Here is a 22,423-nt window from a genome sequence, read left to right on the forward strand (position 1 = left end):
CAAGAAATGATGAGGGAGAGGCGGCATGGCTTTGTACATGGAAGTCACTAACTTGGACTTCAGGAAGGCAAAAGGTTTTACATAACAGACTGGTTAGCAAGTTAGACACTGTAGAATACAGGGAGAACTAGCTATTTGGATACAGAATTGTCTAGAATGTCATAGAGACGTATAACATGGAAACAGACCCTTCAGTCCATACCGTCCATGCCAACCACTTACCCCAACCCAATCTAGTCCAACCTGCCAGCACCCAGCCCATATCCTTCCAAACCTTCCTAATCATATAGCCATCCAGATGGATTTTCATTGTTACAATTGTACCAGCCTCCATCACATCTTCTGGCAGCTGATTCCATGCACACAGAACCCTCTACATGTAAACGTTGCCCCTCAGGTCTCTTTCATATCTTTCCCCTCTCACCCTAAACATATGCCCTCTAGTTCTGGAATTCCCCCACCCGAGAGAAAGGACTTTATCTATTTGTCCTATCCACACCCCTCATGATTTTATATACGTCTATAAGGGCACCCCTCAGCCCCCGACGCTTCAGGGAAAACAGTCCCAGCCTGGTCACCCTCTCCCTATAGCTCAAATCGTCCTACTCTGGCAACATCCTTGTAAATCTTGTCTGAACCCTTTCAATTTCACAACATTTTTCCGATAGGAACGAGACCAGATTTGCACGCAATATTCCAAAAGTGGCTTTTTGGAATATCCAATGTTCTGTACTGTCGCAACATAACCTCCCAACTCCTGTAGTCATTGCTCCGACCAATAAATGAAAGCATACCAAACACCTCCTTCATTATCCTCTCTACCTATGACTTCACTTTCAAGGAGATATAAACCTGCACTCCAATGTCTCTTTGTTCAGCAACACTCCTCAGGACCTTACTATTACCTATATCAGTCCTGGTAATATTTGCTTTCCCAAAATGCAGCACCTCACAATTACCTAAATTAAACTTCATCTGCCACTTGTCAGCCCATTGGCCCATCTGATCAAGATCCTGTCGTATTCTGGAGTAACCTTCTTTGTTGTCCACTACACCTTCAATTTTTGTGCCGTCTGCAAACTTGCTGACTATACCACCCATGTTATCCAAATCATTTATGTAAATGACAAAAGAATTGGACCCAGCACCTATCCTTGTGGTATTCCACTGGTCACAGGCCTCCAGTCTGAAAAACAACCCTCCACCACCTCTGGGTTCATTCTCACTCCCCCGTATATAAAACTGCTCACTCTCCGAATGTCACGGTCGCACACCCCGACTCTCCTCCAAACTCATGCTAACTGTGCACATTCTCCCCAACTATCACGCTTGGTAGCCTGGACACAACTGAGCACATTCCCCCAAAACTCACGGTAACTTCACTGCACGCTCTGAGACTGTCATGCTCACTTCCTCACACACTCACTCGCAGTCACGCCCACTCTGGTGGACACTCCCCCACCATCCCACTTATTCTGCTTCATACCTCACGATCAACACGTTCACTCCCGCGCACACTGACCTCCATCACGTTCATTTCCCTGCACAATCACTCCTAATCATGCACACTCCTCCATCTCTTCTCCACCCACTTGCCCTCACTTTAACTCACCGTCATACTCACTTCCCTGCACACTGCCCCACAATGGAGCTCAATCCTCTGTGTCGTCCCCATCATCATTTACATTCACCCAGCATCATTTTCATTCGCCCATACATTTCCTCAGCGTAATGACCAGTCCATTTACTCTCACAAAATCATTCATACTGTTCTGTACATTGCCCCAACATTACGCTCGCTCCCCACGGTCTCGCACATAACCCTGCTCACTCCCCAACATCACGCTCGTTCCCGCACACTCCTTTCCCCATAGTCACCAGCTGCAAACTCTCTCACCATCACTTACACTACCCTGCACAGGCCCCACCATCAACCTCACTCTAAAGCACACTTCCACACTGTAAACTCTCACTGTCAGGCAGACTCCAACACTGTCATTCTCGCGCGAGTACTAGCCCCCACCATCATATTCACTCCTTGCAAACTCCCAAACCAGTAAGCACACTCTTCCACACAAGCTCCCACATTCATACTTACTACCCAGCCCTGTCCCCCAGTGACACTACTTCTCCTTTCCACACTCCCGCCAAAACATGCTTCCCCACAGTCACTTTCACTCCCTAGCACTCGCTTCTCGCACACTCCCACACCATCAGCCTTACCCTACCACACACTCGCAAAACCAGCACGCACACTCCTCGCACACTCCCACAAAATCATTTCTGCTCCCTTGTACACTTGCCCACCATCACACAGATTCCCTGCACATTCCCACACTGTCGACCTCACTCCCCCACACAATCGCTGAAAGTCCCACTCACTCTCCAACACACTCCCACACCGTCACAGTCACTGCAGCACACACTACACCAGCGTCAGTCCAAATTCGCTGCACACTTACCCACCATAATGCTGAATATCCTGCACACTCCGACCATGCCACCATCACCTTTGGCAGACAACTAACTTCAATTTTACTCATCTGCACGCCTACCCACCGTCACACTCAGTACCCTGCACAATCACCCAGTGTAAAATTCACTCCCTTGCACACTCCCAAACCATCACACGCATTCCCTGGCACAGCCGTCAAGCTCAGTCCACGGCAGAGTCCCTCATCGTTATGTTCTCTCACTGTACACTGCCTCACCAGTACGATCCATCCCCCATTAACTCCAAAACCCTCTTGCACAATGCCTTGCATTTTGCCCCACTGTCATGCTCACACTCTACTATGTCACACATTACCACGTTCAGTCTGCTGCACATTCCTCCCCTCGCACTAACTCTCCACACTCACCTTCACCATCATGCATACTCCCCTGCATATTACCCCTCCCTAAACCTCACTCCAAAGCATATCACCTCACCGCAACTCTCACTCCCAGGTAGACTCCAATACAGACACACTCCGTGCACTGCACACGCCTCACCATTATGTTCATCTTCTGCACACGCCCACATCTTCATGCGCCCTGTTCCGCACAGTGTCCCATTATTCCATTTACTATCTAGCCCTCTCCTGCATCCCACTCTCACTGCTTAGCAGGCACCTGCTCCTTCACACTCATACCCCCACGTACCTCGCCACAGTTATGTTGACACCCCCACCCAATCATCACCGTCACGCCCACTTCCTGTGCACACTCATACGGTCACACACGTTCCTCTGCACTTGGCCACACCATCAACCTTACTCAGTGTATCCGCCATCCTCTCAACACTCACTCCCATGCACACTCCAACACCATCATACTCCCTTGGCCACACTCATCTGCTCATCACCAGACTCACTCCGTCACACACTGTCCCACTGTCATGCAGACTACTTGTTCCCCTTTGCCACATTATCTCCCTTGTACAGTCCCGCAGCAATATTCTCACGGAGACACACACTGTGGCACATCAACCTGCTCACTCGAAACCATTACTCTTACTCTCTTACACACTAGCCCAACGTCATTCTCACTCCCTTGCACAGTCCCCCAGCATCATGCTAACTCCCATGTGCAAACCCATCCCATCCCTCTTACTCTCCTATGCACTTCCCCACCATTGCACTCAATTGACCGCCTACTCTCCCAGTGGCACATTCTCTGCCCCACAAACTCCCTCCACTGTCATGCTCCACTCCATCACTCACATTTTGCCACACGCTTCCCCACTTTCACCATCATTCCCTCAAATTCTACCCACACCTTCCCCAAGACACTCATCCAAGCATCACACTCACAGTCCCTCACACGCTAATAATATACTGTGTCACCGGGCGCACACTCCACCGCTGTCACTCTCATTCCATCATACACGCCCGGAAACTCCAACACTGTCATCGTCACTGCCTGATACACACACACACACACACATTACACACGGCCCACATCCACCACCACACACATCTCCACCTACATATTCTCTCTGGACACACTTCGCCAACGTCACGTTCACTCCTCTGCCCACTCGCACACCATCATTGGCACACGCCCACACTGTAAAGATCAATCGCCTACTCACGCCACAACCATCCTGTACCCTCCCTTTTCACTTGCCACCAACATTCACAATGCTCCGTGCACACCCCAACGATCATGCTGACTCCCTCACACTTCACTACTGTAAACGTACTGCCCTGTTCACTCCCCCATGATCACATCAACACCCCAAACACTCTCCAACAAATCACACTCGCCTGCTTATTCCCCGACATTATATACATCGACCACACATACCTACACCATTCTGTTCACTTCACTGCAGTGAATACAAGTATCATGCGCAAACCTCTGCACTCTCCAACAGAATTTGCACACAAACCTGCAAACACACCCCACCACCTGCAACTGGCACACTCACACTGCCGCATAAACCTGCATGTGCATGCTCACTCCCCACGCATTCCATACCATCATGGCCAAGGAACCAACCACTTACCCAGTGTTACACTTACTCCCTGCTGTCTCCCACAAAAGTTCACTCAATGCCCAGTACACTCCACCCATCATCCGTCTCACTCACCTCGACATAATCACATACACTTCACCACCATCCCGCTTCATCGTACGTTCACTCTCGCAATGGAACACTCACTCCCACAAACACATCCCACGTGGCTACGCTCACTCTCCCTCACACTCCACCACTGTCACAGTTAGTGTGTTGTGCTCTCCCCTGTCCCTTTCACTTCCTTACAAACCGCTCTGCACGATCCCCCACCGTCGGGCTCACTGTCTCTGAGAATCCACACACTGTCCCTTAGACTCCCCCACTACTCTGCACACTCCCCCGCGTACTCCCGAGCCCCTAATCTCACTCAAATGCACTCTCCTTCGCAAAATCACTCATTGATTGCACACTGCAGCACCGTAACTCTCACTCCACTGCACATGCCCCCACCAACACGTTGACATCCTGCACACACCCGCACCTTCACTCTCACTCATCAATACTTTCGCCCACGATTATACTCCCTCTGCATATACTCTCACTCACCGTCATTCTCACTCTCCCACCGTTATGATAACTCCCTCGCATACTCCTGCACCATCATACTCACGCTCCCACATGCTTGCACACTGCTACACACACTCTCCCATGCACTTGCCCACCGTTATTCTCATTCCCACACATCCTGTTCCAGGATCACGCTCTCTGCCCCGAACAATTCCCTCACCATCACTCTCAAGACCAAATCACAACACAACAACGTCACCCTCTCTCACGCATGCAACACTGCTCACTCTCCCACAATCATGCTCACTGCACCGAACACTCCACTGCTATCACATTCCCTCTCCTGCCAACTCACCAATTTTCACACTCTCTCATACACAATGCAGTACCATGCTCACGCCCACGCCCAATCAAACTCTCATACTAATAATTCTCTTACGCTCTCCCCGACCACCACGCTCACTCAGGCGCACACTCCATCACCATCACATTTATCATCCTGGACACTCACTCTATTGCCACGCACCGAAGTTGTCACAACTCCCACTATTCCGCAGAACCTGCCACACATTCAAGCAGCATTGGTCTGCTTCCCTCACGGGTCAAATTCACATTTCATCCGTCTCCCTCACGCCCACACAGACTCTCCCGTGCACTCCCTTACACACTCCCCCACTCTCATTTTCTCCCTCCCACATACACTCGCATCAACACTCTCAATCGGAAACACACAACCTCACCTGAAGCTCACTTTCTTGTAGATTAAGAAGTTTTAATTATCAATCGAGGCACAACCATCCAACGTCACGATCACACTTCTGCACATTCTCCCACTATCATAACAATGAACAAGGCCACACCATCGTTGCTATCACACGCATACTCCACGCATACTGTCTTACTCAATGCCACGCACACACCCACACGATCACGTTTACTCCCCACCACATTATTCCACCGTCAAAATTACTCCCCACACATTATCTCACCACCCAGTTCTCCTCCCTGTACACTCATACACCATCACACTTACTAAATGGGAAGAAGGCAGCCTATGTAAAGATGAGGCGTGAAGGTTCAGTTGGGGCGATTGAGAGTTATAAGGTAGCCAGGAAGGATCTAAAGAGAGAGCTAAGAGCAGAGAGAAGGGGACATGAAAAGCCCTTGGTTGGTAGGATTAGGGAAAACCTAAGGCTTTCTATAGGTATGTCAGGAATAAAGGATGACTCGGGTAGGTATCGGTCCAGTCAAGGACAGTAGTGGGAAGTTGTGCGTGGGGGCGGAGGAGATTGGAGAGACACTAAATCAATACTTTTCGTCAGTATTCACTCAGGAACAGGACATTGTTGCTGATGTGAATATTGAGTCAGAAATGATTAGAATGGATGGCTTTGAGGTATGTAGGGAAGAGGTCCGGGGAATACTGGAAAGGTTGAAAATAGATAGGTCCCCTGGGCATGATGGCATTTATCCTACGATCCTCTGGGAATCTAGGGAGGAGATAGCGGAGCCATTGGCCTTGATTTTTATGTCGTCATTGTCTACAGGAATAGTGCCAGAAGACTGGAGGATAGCGAATGTGGTCCCATTGTTCAAGAAGAGGAGTAGGGACTACCCTAGTAACTATAGGCCAGTGAGTCTCACTTCTGTTGTGGGCAAAGCCTTAGAGAGAATTGTATGGGATAGGATTTATATACATCTGGATAGGAATAATGTGATCAAGGATAGTCAGCATGGTTTTGTGAAGGGCAGGTCGTGCCTCACAAACCTTATTGTGTTCTTTGAGAAGGTGACCAAGGAAGTGGACGAGGGTAAAGCAGTAGATGTGGTGTACATGGATTTTAGCAAGGCTTTCAATCAGGTATCCGATGGTAGGCTACTGCAAAAATTACAGACGTATGGCATTGAGGGTGCATTAAAGGTTTGGATTAGGAATTGGCAGGCTGGAAGGAAACAGAGGGTAGTAGTTGATGGTAAAGGTTCATCTTGGAGTGCAGTTACTAGTAGTGTTCCACAAGGATCTGTTTTGGGATCATTGCTGTTTGTCATTTTTGTAAATGACCTGGAGGAGGGGCTTGAAGGCTGGGTGAGTAAGTTTGCGGATGATACGAAAGTTGGTGGAGTGATGGACAGAGAAGAAGGATGTGGCAGGTTACAGCGGGATGTAGATACGTTGCAGAGCTGGGCCGAAAGGTGGCAAATGGAGTTCAAAGTAGCTAAGTGTGAAGTCATTCACTTTGGTAGGAGTAACAAGAAGATGGATTACTGGGCTAATGGTAGGCTACTTGGTAGTGTGGATGAGCAGAAGGATCTTGGTGTCCATGTACACAGATCTCTGAAAGTTGCCACCCAGGTAAATAGGGCTGTGAAGAAGGCATATGGCGTACTGGGCTTTATGGTAGAGGAATTGAGTTCCGGAGTCCTGAGGTCATGTTGCAGTTGTATCAGACTCTGTTGCGGCCTTATCTGGAAGGATGTGGAGGCACTGGAACGGGTGAAGAGGAGGTTTACCAGGATGCTGCCTGGCATGGTAGGAAGATCGTATGAGGAAAGGCTGATGCACTTGGGGCTGTTCTCATTGGAGAAAAGAAGGTTTAGGGGAGATTTGATAGAGGTGTACAAGATGATTAGGTGTTTAGATAGGGTTGACAGTGAGAATTTTTTTCCGCGTATGCAGTCAGCTGTTACTAGGTGACACAGCTTTAAATTAAGGGGAGGTAGGTATAGGACAGATGTTAGGGGTAGATTCTTTACTCAGCGGGTTGTGAGTTCATGGAATGCCCTGCCAGTATCAGTGGTGGACTCTCCCTCTTTATGGTCATTCAAGCGGGCATTGGATAAGCATATGGAGGTTATTGGGCTAGTGTAGGTTATGTAGGCTTCGGTCGGCGCGACACTGTATTTTTCTATGTTCTATGTTCTATGTAATCCACGCACGCTCCATTGTCATGCTCACTTGCCGAGACACTCCCCCACGATAACATTCTCTTCCATACTCTCGCCTCACCCATGCAATCTGAGCTGGTCACTCATCTGCAAACGCGTACACTCCCCTGCCTGCAACCCCACCATTACGCACACTCCTCAAAGAGTCCTAGACGTCAGGTTCACTTCCCTCCTGACTTATACATGATAGTGAACACTGCTAACTCACGAGCTAATCACGATGCATTGACTTCACCGAAACATCCATACGTTCCCGCTCACTCCACCTCTGACCTCTATGCCAGCATTCCTTTCACTGTCCCACACATCCTCCCAACAGCATGCTGTCTCTACCATGCGCTCCCTCACCGTCATGCTCACACTCCCACATATCCGCCTACCAGCAAGCTCAATGCCCCGTCTTGTACACCGCAGTTATGCACAGTCCTTAATGCACTCCCACAAATGTATTTTCATTGCCGCTCATAATCATCCTCCATCGTGCTCTCTACTCTGCACACAACCGCGCACAATCACCCATCGTCAAACTTACTCTCCTAGACACTCCCACAGCGACATGCTCACCCGACGTGGCCTCCTCTATGTTGGGGAGACGGGTCGCCTACTTGTGGAACGGTTCAGGGAACAACTCTTGGACGCCTGGACCAACCAACCCAACCACCCCGTGGCTCAACACTTTAACTCCCCCTCCCACTCCACCAAGGACATGTAGGTCCTTGGACTCCTCCATCGCCAGAACATGACAACACGACAGTTGGAGGAAAAGCGCCTCATCTTCCGCCTGGGAACCCTCCAACCACAAGGGATGAACTCAGATTTCTCCAGTTTCCTCATTTCCCCTCCCCCCCACTTTGTCTCAGTTGATTCCCTCGAACTCAGCACCGTCCTCCGAACCTGCAATCTTCTTCCTGACCTCTCCGCCCCCACCCCACTCCGGCCTATCACCCTCACCTTGACCTTCTTCCACCTATCACATCTCCATCGCCCCTCTCCCAAGTCCCTCCTCCCTACCTTTTATCTTAGCCTGCTGGACACACTTTCCTCATTCCTGATGAAGGGCTTATGCCCGAAACGTTGAATTTTCTGTTCTTTGGATGCTGCCTGACCTGCTGCGCTTTCACCAGCAACACATTTTCAGCTCTGATCTCCAGCATCTGCAGACCTCACTTTCTCCTGTCCAACATAGATCCGGTTCAACCAAGGTTCAGAAGCCATAAGGTGTATTCTCTATTATTAGTAGAAGGACTGCGTATCAGAATCATGAGATGATACTGCAGATGTATAAAACTCTAGTGCAGCTGGAGTTGTAGCATTGTGGAAGATGTGATCAACGCGTTATGGGAAGGATACGGAAGCTTTGGGAAGTGTTCAGAGCGGATTTCCCAGAATGTTGCCTGGTATGGAGGGAATGTCATACGAGGAAGGTCTGAAGGACTTGTTTTCGTTCGAGTGAAGGAAGTTGTGAGGTAGCTTAACTGAGACATATAAGATAAGGCGGGCAGTGAGAATATTTTTCCTCGGATGGTGATAGCTAGAACGAGGGTACAATACATTAAACTGAGGGATAATTGTTGGAGCATAGATATCAGAGGGACATCCTTTATTCAGAGAGTATTAGGCGCAAGAAACAGCCTGCCTGGAACAGTAGAAGAGACAACAAATTTAAGGGCATTTAAATGGTCATTGGACAAATATTTGGATGAACGTGGAATAGTGTCGATAGGCTTCAGGTTAGTTTCGCATTTTGGTGCAATGTCGAGAGCCAAATAATCTGCTCAGTGCTGTATTGTTCTATGATCTATCAGACTCACTCAGCCATGCACTCCATCTTATCGAACTCAATCCTCTCTACACTCCCACACCTAGGGTCCCAATCTTCCACACACTCTCCCACTGTCACACTCATGCACCTGCATAATACGACATCATCACACCCACTTCCCTGCACTCTCACCAGCGTCACGTTCATTCAAATGCACGCTCTCACACTGTTTTGCTCACTCGACTGCGCACATTTCTACTGTCACATTCTCTCAAACACCTCTTCGTGTGTACACTTCACTGTTCTCACATTGAATCCGCTGAACATTCATACCCCATCTGGCTCACTCTCCTTCACACTTCGACACTATCATGCCAAGTTGCCATCCACTCCACCACTTTCACTGTCACTCCCACACATATTTCGCCACTGTCACGCTCACTCTGCGCACTGGCCCACTTTCACACGGTGTCTCCGGCACACTACACCACTATAACGCTCTCCTCCACACACGTCTCCAGCAACACCCTCACGTCACTGCCCTCTCAGCCACTGTAAAGCTCATACCCCCGCACACTGCCTCACTGCCACTTCGGTTCCATTGAACTGACACTGAATGCTAACACCCCGCATGATACCTCTCTGTTGTGCACACTATCGCACACAATTACCCGCCATCATGCACACTCTCCATATTCGTCCCCCACCATCATACTCACTCACCAGCACTCACCCGAATTTCGTGCCTCGTCCGCTGCACAATTTACCACCGTCAGAGGCACTCCCATGCACACTTACACACTGTCATACACACTTGCTGTACACTGCACCACCCTCAAAATCACTCCCCCGCACAGTCCCCAAATTTAAGCTCACTCTCCCTGCCCACTGCGCCACAGAAACACCATTGCCATGTGTACGACAGCACATTCACACTCACTCCACAGCACGAACACCCACCTTCATGCTAACTAATCTACACATTCCCACACCATCACACTCACTACGCCAGACAATCGCAAATAAACAAACTTACTCACCTGCAAACACCCCTAACGTGATGCTGACTCCCCTTAACATTACCACACCATCATTCTTACTCCACCATGCTTTCGCTCACCATCACATTCACTCCCGCATACACTCTCCCACTGTCTTGCTCATTTTACTGAATACCCAACCACTATCACACTCACTCCCTCGCACACACCACGACCGTTACGTTATCTTCTGCAAACACTGTCCCTCCATCATGCTCACTGTCCCGCAAACGTCTTTACCTCACACTCTCTGTCTCTGCACACTGCCTACCATCACATTCATCTGTCACTGACTCACCTACTTCCATGCTTATTGGTCAGCAAACTTTACAACTGCCATGCTCACTCCCTCGCTCACTACCCCAACAACATGTGGGCTCCCCCGTTAGTCCACCACCATTAATCACACTCCCCTGCTCCCTTTCCCATAGTCATGGTCTCTGCTCCGCTTACTCCCCACGATTTCGCATACTTCCGCATTGACTTCATCACAATCATGCTCACTCTCCAGCGTTATCATACACCCTTATGCAGATTACTGTGCTCTCTCTGCCCCAGGACACTCATTCTCCCATCCACATCCACACCATCAATTAAAATACCTTCAAATACACCAAACTGTCAGATTCACTCCCCGACTATCATGCATACTCCTCTGCACTCTGCTATCCATCACACTTCCTTTCTGGCACACCGGCCGAGCATCATTCTGACTCCCAAATACATATCTGCACCATCAGGATCACTCATCTGCACATTTTCACGCCGTCAGGCACAATCCCCACAGACGTCACTACCGCCACTCTCACTCACCCGCATATTCCCCCACCGACACGCTCATTTGCCCTAACACTACCCCTCCGTCACACTCACTATCCCTCACACCCTCCAACGTCACTCTTACTCTCCTGGATACTATCCCAACCGCAGACTCACATACCTGCAGTCTTCCCCACCATCAAACTCGTTTCTCTCCTTTCGCCTCACAGTCAATTCATGCTGCTTCACTTTTCGCCATCGTCACGCTCCCCAGCACAAGCCCTCGCCGTCACCATCACTGAACAAACCTCAACCACATGCTTACTCCCTCACACACTCCCATACCATCAAACGCACTCCCCGGTACAATCCCCCACCGTCCTGATCACTCTCCTTCAGCGTCACGCACTCTGCCTCACACACCCACCCACCACCACACTCACTTGCACACACGCTCTCCACCATCACGCTTACAGCTTGGCACACTCCCTCATCGTAGCACTCACTGCCCTGTGCTCGCTCACCCGCACACAAGTTTACCATCCTGCAGTCAGCAAAGTCTGGTTCACTTCTGTGTACACTCCTAGGCGATCATACTCACTTCTCCGCACAGTCACCCAACTTCATGCTAACTTTCCAGCACACTTGCTCAATGTCACGATCCCACACCCCCTCTGTCACACGAAATATCCTGTACAGAATCCCACTGTCACGCCGATAGGCCTGCACACTCACCAACCCTCACAACAACATTCCCTGCACTCTACCCCACCGTCACACGCCCTCAGCCACAGACGACACTCCGTCGCATCAGTTCAATGCACACTTCCTCACCATCATGCAAACTGCACTATACCTATACACCCCCACTGTCATACTCACTCCCCCTCACTGCAGCACACTGAGATATATTTCCACAGCCAATCGTCCACCATCACGCTCACTGCTCTGCACACATTCACGCCGTCACACTCGCTACTTCGCTCACTACCCTTGACCAACACATACCACCGCTCACTTTCCAACAACTATGCTCATGCCCTCGCACACTCACGCATCTTCATCACACTCCCGCACTTACCTCTGCACGGTCACACTCATTCTCACCTCACGTCCTCACCATCCAGCAAATACACTCACTCAATCCCCCAATATCATGCTCATTCCCCCTCTCATTGCTCAAAGATCACTCATACTGCTCGCTTACTTGCCCACCATCACACTCACTCCTCCGCATAATTTCTCACCGTGACTCTGACCCCCAGCACTCTCAGCCAATATCTTGCTCACTATCCCATCGTCATATTGACGCTCCCACACACTACTGCACCTTAAGGCTCACTCCCTGTACTCTCCTCCACCATCAGGCTCACGTCACCATACACTCTGCCACTTCATGCTAACTTCCCTGAGCACTCCCCTACAGCCTTACGCACTCGCGCTCATACTCCCCCAACATCACTCTGAATTCCATACCCAGTACTTCACCGTCATACGCAATATCATTCTCACTGACCCTCCGTTCAAGCTCAATCTTCTGACACTCACTACCATGGAATTAACCTGTTCACCTGCCCCAGAGAATCCTCTGGAAATGGCCTTGGAACCCAACCACACAAATCCCTTGTTGTCCCAACTTCAATCTTTAACCCTGGCCACAGCCTATGGTGCATTCTATATATTTACCCCAGAGTAACGTTCAGTGTTCTCACTCTCACTGTGTCCCCTGTGAATGGCATTTGGCCAAATGATCAAACTTTTACCCAAACAACGGACTGATGCACCACAACAGTCCCTCTGTTACACAATCAATGAACTACGGTTGACAGTACCACCAAACCCTGTCTCTGTTTCCTTGCAATGGAAGATGAGAGAGGATTCGAAGAACATAGATTTGAAAAGAGGGTCGTTGAGAGGTAGACAGCGCAAGACCGAGAGAGAGAGAGTGGACGAGAATGGCGAAAGGGCCAGTGAAACTGAGTATGTGAACCGAAATAGGAGAGAGTACATAAGGACAGCGTGAGAGTTGGAAGGATATATGGATAGAGACTGACATAGCGAGAGCACTGGATTCTGCCAAAGGCCGGTGGAACTGGGTGACCCTGAGGTGAAAGCACGGATGGAGAGACTTAAACCCATCACCTGAGATCAGCCCCAGGACACTGATCTTCTCTGAGGACCAGGATTTGGGCAGAGTGGGTCTCTCTCCAGCTCAGCTTCTTCGCTACAAGCACATCAACAATACATTCCACTTTGCTGCTTGGAACATTTTACTAAATACGTTTATTGTTTACAACTTGAAGTGATCGGTACAGTTAGTGTGATGCTGCTTTTTTACATCACAAAACCAGGGGGCGTTCTGCAGCCAATACCGTGATCTGAACATAAAATACCAGAAAATGTTTTTTAAAAAGCTCAGCACAGTCACTGTCCCGAGGACCACAGCCGCCGTTTTCTCATTACAATATCTAGTTTTCAGCGTATGGCAACAAATGGCCGTAAACCGATCAAAAGTGAAAGTGACAGTGAACCAGACAGAACAATCAATGGCTGCATAAAGTAGGACAGCGTGGATATTACACACGGGGATGTAATTCATGAAATAAAACTGTTCATAATAAACAATGGGAATGTGTCTCAATATCAAGTCGAGGATAATGACCAGTAGATCCGCCACTGCCATGGCTTCCAGGTAATGGCTGACACAGGGAGACAAGCCACAATCTTTAGAGAGTAGGACGTAGATTGTCACTGCGTTAACTGTGGATGAAAAACAAACAGATTATACATCATCTTGTAGGCACATTTGATTTGGGCCCAGTGACATTTTCACATGTGTCACTGAGTTAAGAGATTTATTGAAATGAGTGGAACAAAAATAACAAAGTAAAAGTTCTGACTTAATGAAAAAATTGCGTCATAAAAGGCCAAAAACTCTCCCTCCCCAAGTACACGTCGACACATGCTCAATAACAGATGCTTTCTCAAACATTCCCACACACTCGATCACATGACCGTTTAAATATGGAGGGTGAAAGCTTTGCCGGCCTGAAGGTTTCTCACCCAGTTCCTTAAGGACAACTGGAGATTGGAAACTTCTGTCTTTTGGTCGAATTTGTGATCGATCCTCTGTCATGAAGAAATGTAAACGCAGGGAAAATGTTTTCACCCCTTTAAATGCTCGAGGAGGATTCGAACTGTTTCTGCATCGACTTGCTAAGGGATATTTCACCTCGGGAGCTTACCTTTTGTTCACATCACTGACTTCCGACTGTTCATAAATAATGCCAGTGAAAGAATAAACTGGGAAATGTCAGTCAAAAAATGTTTTTGAAAATGGTGGTGATAGAAGTTTCTAGAGAATGTCAGTTATAGAATGGTATGGGGAAAATTATTCATAGATTGTTTCAAGAAATGTCGGTTGTAGCATGATCAGCAGAAAGTCGGTAACACAATGTTCTCGTGTATCTCAGATGCAGAATGCTCTCGGGAATGTCAGGTATAGAATGGTGTGGACAATGTCAGTGATAGGATCTTACAAATATGTCTATTCCAGAATGTCAAGGGGAATGACAGTTGTAGAATTCTAGGCAATGTCAGATCCAGAAGGTGATAATGTCCTGAAGATCCACAGGCCAAAGGGCTTTCTGCCGATTACAATTGGTGAGACCCACTCAGCCTCACGGTGGGAATTGCTCCCAAAACTCGAATGGCATTTAGCTACCAAAGCAGTACGCTGAAGACGATATCTCGACCATTTGATGAAAAATCCGATTTTACTATCATGCAGATGCCATGCCTTTTTCCGAGACCTCCCCAACATCCATTTACTTTTTGAATAACACTCCAAAATATGAAATGTTCTAGGTATTCAATTTCCAATATCAGTCCCCCTGCAGTCAGGGCTCTCGAATGCCATTACTTCATATTAATTTACCCTCAAATTATGCCTTGAATACTTACATCTGTTTTGTAAATGCTATACACATTTTGATAGAAGACCTTTTAAACCCATTATTCCCTGTCCCATTATTCTTTTCATTCCTCATATTGACCAGTGAGGAGAAAGGATGGCATTCTCATACTCACAAAAACAGAACTGATAGACAACGTTTGATGAAGTCCCATCACCATCCTTGGGTAGATCCTGACCCACCGATAGGAAAGACCCACCTCTGATTGCACAGTGGAACGCATTCAGGTCTGATTTCCCCTGCAATTGCCGAACATTGATTCCAGAACTAGGGAAACCTGATGGTAACAGTTCAGGTATGTTCCAGGGAATCTTGATGATGGATATCCACTGTGCTCCACACCACCCTTTGTTAATTAATCAGTCCCCTTCGATGCTAAAAACAAATCAGAGGAAGCGCTGAGGTTGGCAATGACACAGAACGTATTATGGGTCTGGTACTTCAATGTTGATTACCAATAGTGTCTCCAGAATTACATCACTGACCATGTAGAACGAGGACTGAAAAACAGCAGCTAGACTGTGTGAAGTGACAGATGAACAAGAGGGAAACATTCTCAACATCTACTTGTCACAGATGGATCTGCCTCCAACAGTATCTGTCGGAGCAGCCAGCACACCGTCCTGGTGTTGACAAAGTCACAGCCTCATATTGAAGACACCACCCACTGTGTTATTTGGCAATAAGTCCTGGGCAGTTGGTCATACTTCCAGAGGGCCGAACAAATGGAAAATGGACATCCATGGGGCACTGTGGCTATCAGCAGCTGCAACCTCCGTCATAAAGTCTGAGGTGGGCTGATAACTGATGGTTCCAACATGTTCAGCGCCACTCCCAACTGCACGTACACAGAACCAAACCATTCAGGCCGTCAGAGTTTTAAACAGCATCAGAATGAGGCCATTCAACCATTCAGCCATTCGAGTCTGTTCATCAGCAAATGGAGCAGATATTTTAATCACTCATGTCTATCACATCGGAAATGGAAATAACTATTTCGAATTTCAAAGCATTGCAGCAGATTCATGATGTTCCAGCCGGAGTATCTCTGCTCCGGCCGTTCATTTCACTTGTATTTATTTTTTGTCTTTCAGAAGCATTTTTTCCCAAAACTTTTAACTTCCGGAAATAATGCTTAGAGTAATGAAGGTGACATGTCTGGGAGGGGAGTCCCAAACTGGAATCTAACGCAGGAGGATATGCATCCAGTTTTGAAGTTCAACTTGATCTGGAAACTGGGCACATTCCGGTCTGGAGACTGAGCTTGGTGCAGTCTGCGAAGTCGGTGGTTGCATAGACTAGGTTAAAGTCGAGTAATTCCAACGTTCTTTCTTTAAACTATTTACCCTTGCACTGGACTGTTATTTTTCTTTCCTTCATATTAGTATCAAGTGCTTAAGTTCCTGAACCTTGGTTATAGAGTTGGTGCAGCGTGAAAAAAGGCCATATGGCCCATACATCCCACACTGGCACTGCAAAGAATCACCCACACGGACCCATTCTCCTACCCTATTAATTAGCAATTACCCGAATTAATGCGCATCCCTACACATTCCTGAACAGTGTGAGCAACTTAGCATGACCAATTAACCGACGATGGGCATCTTTAGATTGTGGGAGATACTGGAGCACGTGCATGAAATCCACACAGACGTCAAAACCGGTTCCTCGGCACTGTGCGACTGCAGTGCTCAGAACTGATATACCATGCTTTCTGAAACTTGGACCTAACATTATGCAACAAGTGATGATATTGCCAACTTTTTACTGCATTGATCAGATTGCACTGGCAACTGAACTAATTGAGTTAAAATGTGAGAGAGTCACTGCATTTGATGCCTTTTCCAAACAAAGCTTCTGCCTGTGCTGTGGCAAGGAGCAGCATCAGGGGCTGTTATTACATCACTTTAAATAGAAGTAAGTGAGACTGAGGGAGAGGGAAAGAGAGAGAAAAGGGACATGTTCATCCCCATTTCAATGAATTCCCTCCCAAAACGACAGAATCCTTAATGCTCAGAGATGCAGACGCAAATTAATACAATAAAGCACACACACAAAGGCACTGGCAAGCATAGAAACAAATGCAAATACACAAACTATAATTTAGACATAAGCAAACATTCGTACCCTCAAGCCAACAGTGTCATTAAACATGATCATAGATAATCTGAACAAGACCTCTGCGTTATTTCCTCTTGGGATATATGACAGGGCAGGTGACTGAGCCGTGAGATGGAGAAGAGGGAGAGAACAATTGGACCAGTGACTGTAATTCTATTTGTTTGAGAATAGCTCTGGTAATGAATACGCCTAGTCGAAAACCAAACGTTATAAATTCGGACATGGGTAATTTTGACAGTATTAGGAAGGAACTTTCAAAGGATGATTGGGGGAAGCTTTTTCCGAGTAAATAGATGGCTGGCAAGTAGCAGTCTTTCAAAACTGCGATAATGAGCGTTAAGGGATAACATGTTCCTTATAGTGTGACGGGCAATGCTTGCAGGAATAGTTTGCCGTACATGACGATATTGAGGTTACGGTCAAGAAAAATGTAGGATTTATATCTCAGGTCTCGTCAGGTGAGATCAGGTGAGTCACTTGAAGAGCAGACAGGATATAGGAGTACACTCCCGAGGGAAATCAAGAGAGTAAAAAAAAAATGTGTGACGATGCTGCTCTTTTATCAAGGTAAAAGAGTCCTTGGCTTTTTTTAGAAGGTCGTAAAACAAACAAAAACCGGAAAATCTGGGGTTGGATGGGTTTTATTGCCAGTTTGATTATGGGTAACAAACACTGTATCAGGTGGAAGGCTTTCAAACACTGTTTTTTTAAAAAAAAACTTGCACTTTGTAAGGGGAGTGGTCAGTTCTCCCAGCTCAGTTTCTCTTGTGTGATTGGTTTATGGTGATTTTGAACATAAGAGCATAATGGAACATGAGAACGAGGAGTAGGAGTATGCTGTCCAGCCCTTCAATCCTACTGTGTCATTCAACAGAATCATAGTTGGTATTTTCGTCGACACCGGTCCACTTACTCGCACTCTCGCTGTCCCCTGAAATGCTTTTTCAATCGACATTCGCTTTAAAAACGCTTACTGAAGGAGCGTCAACTCAGCGTCAAGGGCAGCCAGGTAATTGCATGGTCGCTTGCTACAATTTTTGCCCATTCAAATCATAATCATTTTTAATTTTTCTCCAACCAAAATGTATGACTTCTCATTTATTAACATTGTATTCCATCTGTCAGACTTCTGCCCACTCACTCAATGTATCTATGTTCCTCTTCAAAGACTCAAAGTTCTCTGCATACTTGCTGTGCTGCCGATCACAGCGATATCTGTAAACATTGACTCTCTACACTTTGAGACTCTGCAATTCGATATGATCTATGTAAATTCTGAATAATTCCAGTCCCAACACCGCTCATTGAGGCACACCACTAGTCAGTGATCGTATCATTAAGTTGGTAAAATCTATTGGCTATTTGGACAGTTTAAGCTACTTTCTGTCCTATTCTATTATTGCTTGCATTTCATTTGTTGATGTTGTCTACAAATTGCATATTATTTAATACTAAGTGGAATATCCGCGTTAAACATGCTTAAAACAACTGGCACGGTTATGGTTCAGGCGACTTTCGTGAAATACTTTGAGGGGTATCACCTTCTCCTTGAAAGATGGACGTTCTTTGCGTGTTTTGCTCAATAATTGCAATTATGTTGTTAGCCTCGAAGGCGCCGAGTCACAGCTCATTAGGTCAGCATATTAACAAGCATGAAATAGTGTAGATTAGATCGACTTCGGATTGATTCTACCAGTCGGCGCAATATCGAGGACCTGTACTGCACCATACAGTTCTACGTACTAGTTTTAATATAGCTGTTCGTGCATTTTGTTCTGATTGGTGAATTCGGTTCTTTTAAACAATGGTTGCTGCAGCACTGGCCTTTTCAGTCACCAATACTTTACTGGACGTGGAAGAAGTTACCTTGGGATTATTAAAGAATGAAATTAAGACAAAGCCTGGAGTCAGCAGACACGCTGGAGTTGGAGCTGCCTCTTCGCGTGAGGAAAGGAGAGATAATTACAGCAATACCTCAGCATTAAAATTTGCTGGAACCCGCTGTCAGAATCTTTCGAGAATGCTAAAATTTAGTTGAACATGTGGCACCTTGAGTTTGAGGGAAACGACATGGACTTGCAACAAAATGTAGAGAAGAGAAAAACAGACAGAGGTGGTGAAGATAAAGAACGAGAAGTGTAGAGAAAGAGAGAGAGAAGAAAGAGGGTGTTCGAACTTCAGAAAGTGACATTAAGAAAGGTGATCAAAAAATCACTTTCTGAAGCAGTTAGGACTCACATCAGGTGCAGAGAGTTAAAACGGCAAGATGAGCAGTTGGAATAGCAGACTTGATCCATAATGACTTGATCCATAATCAAAGTTTGGCATTCAAAATCTATTTCAATCCGTGAGGGATACGAATTGGGGAAAAGGAAAGGGAATGGTAAATCTTGGTGTCCACTGAGTAAAACGGAATCCCTTGAAGTGGAAAGAAAAGGCAAAAAAAAACACTCAGCGTTTTCACTGCAAAACAAATGTAGGCCACATGAAATCACTGTGTTGGTGGTTTAGGAAAAGCACTGGCAAGACAGATGTAGGAAATTTTTAAAAAGGGATTAGACAATGAATTTGGTTGGAGTAGCAACAAAAAGCACAGTGAATGCAAGAAAGCTGCAGCAGAATGTATAATATGGTCAAAAGATGTTTAAGGTGCATGTACCATATATTCTTAAACCATATGCTCTGACTGTAAAGTTTATTCGCATAAGCCAGGAGCAGCAATGTAAGAGGTTACAATTTTAAGAGATACAGTATACTCTCAATCTGCGATGTAGAAAGATAAGGAGATATGTACTTCTGAAGGACAATTGCCAGAAAAGTTGTGTTAATAAGAATTGAAGGTGAGACAAAAAAAAGCGCTTCATTATTGCTGAGGAAATAGCAGAGGCATTGATTGAGATCTTTCAAGAGTCACTGGAGTCAGGAAAGGTTCCAGATGATTGGAAGATGGCTGTTGTAACCCCCTGTTCAAGAAAGGATCAAGGCAATAGATGGAAAATTATAGGCCAATCAGTTTAACCTTGGTTGTTGGTAAAATTCTAGAATCCATCATTAAGGATGAGGTTTCTAAATTCTTGGAAGAGCAGAGTCTGATTAGAACAAGTCAACATGGATTTAGTAAGGGGAGGTCATGCCTGACAAACCTGTTGGAACTTTTTGAAGAGGTAACAAGTAGGTTAGACCAAGGAAACCCAGTGGATGTGGTCTATGTAGACTTTCAAAAGGCCTTTGATAAGGTGCCACACGGGAGGCTGCTGATCAAAGTGAGGGCCAATGGTGTTCGAGGTGAGCTGCTGGGATGGATTGAGGACTGGCTGTCTAACAGAAGGCAGAGAGTTGGAATAAAAGGTTCTTTTTCAGAATGGCAGCCGGTGATGAACGGTGTCCCACAGGGTTCGGTGTTGGGGCCACAGCTATTCGCATTATATATTAATGATTTGGATGAGGGGACTGGGGGCATTCTAGCGAAGTTTGCCGATAATACGAAGTTAGGTGGACAGGCAGGTCGTACTGAGGAAGTGGGGAGGCTACAGAAGGATCTAGACAGGTTGGGAGAGTGGTCCAGGAAATGGCTGATGGAATTTAACGTGAGCAAGTGCGAGGTCTTGCACTTTGGCAAAAAGAATAAAAGCATAGACTACTTTCTAAATGGTGAGAAAATTAGTAAAGCCAAAGCACAAAGGGATCTGGGTGTGCTAGTCGAGGATTCTCTAAAGGTAAACATGCAAGTTGAGTCCGTGATTAAGAAAGCGAAAGCAATGTTGTCTCTTATCTCAAGAGGGTTGGAACATAAAACCAGAGATGTGCTACTGAGACTCTATAAAGCTCTGGTTAGGCCCTATTTGGAGTACTGTGTCCAGTTTTGGTCCCCACACCTCATGAAGGACATATTGGCACTGGAACGTGTCCAGCGGAGATTCACGCGGATGATCCCTGGAATGGCAGGTCTAACATATGAGGAACGGCTGAGGATACTGGGATTGTATTCGTTGGAGTTTAGAAGATTGAGGGGAGACTTAATAGAGACGTACAAGATAATACATGGCTTGGAAAAGGTGGACGCTAGGAAATTGTTTCTGTTAGGTGAAGAGACTAGGACCCGTGGACACAGCCTTAGAATTAGAGGGGGTCAATTCAGAACAGAAATGCGGAGACATTTCTTCAGCCAGAGAGTGGTGGGCCTGTGGAATTCAGTGCCACGGAGTGCAGTGGAGGCCGGGACGCTAAATGTCTTCAAGGCCGAGATTGGTAGATTCTTGTTGTCTTGAGGAGTTAAGGGCTACGGGGAGAACGCTGGTAAGTGGAGTTGAAATGCCAATCAGCCATGATTAAATGGCGGAGTGACTCGATGGGCCGAATGGCCTTACTTCCACTCCTATGTCTTATGGTCTTATGGTCTTATTATGCAAATGTGCGGCTAAAATACCCAGTGAAGTTTGGAAAATTCGCAGAAGAGCAGAGAACGCCTGAAATGTGGCATCAGAAATTAAAGACCATGTTTGAGGTCTAATTGTCAAAGCTATCCAGATGATGGGAGTGAAAGAATTCATTTTATTTTTTATCAGCGAAGCAACAAATAAATTAACGAAATTAAGTCCATTTTAATTATTATTTGGGCATGAAGTGAGAAGGTCGATAAAATTGATTGAGCAGTATTTGTAAGTCAGAATTTGCAGACCACGTATTTGGACGATGCGTCAAATTTTCAGGAATAATTGAATAGAGCGGAGTAGTCGACTAGACAGTATTTGAATATATCACAGCCCTCAAAGGAACAGGAAGCAGACAAGAAATCAAAAGCAGCAATTTG

Source organism: Hemiscyllium ocellatum, unplaced genomic scaffold, assembly GCF_020745735.1.
Source record: "Hemiscyllium ocellatum isolate sHemOce1 unplaced genomic scaffold, sHemOce1.pat.X.cur. scaffold_424_pat_ctg1, whole genome shotgun sequence".
Classification (NCBI taxonomy): Eukaryota; Metazoa; Chordata; class Chondrichthyes; order Orectolobiformes; family Hemiscylliidae; genus Hemiscyllium; species Hemiscyllium ocellatum.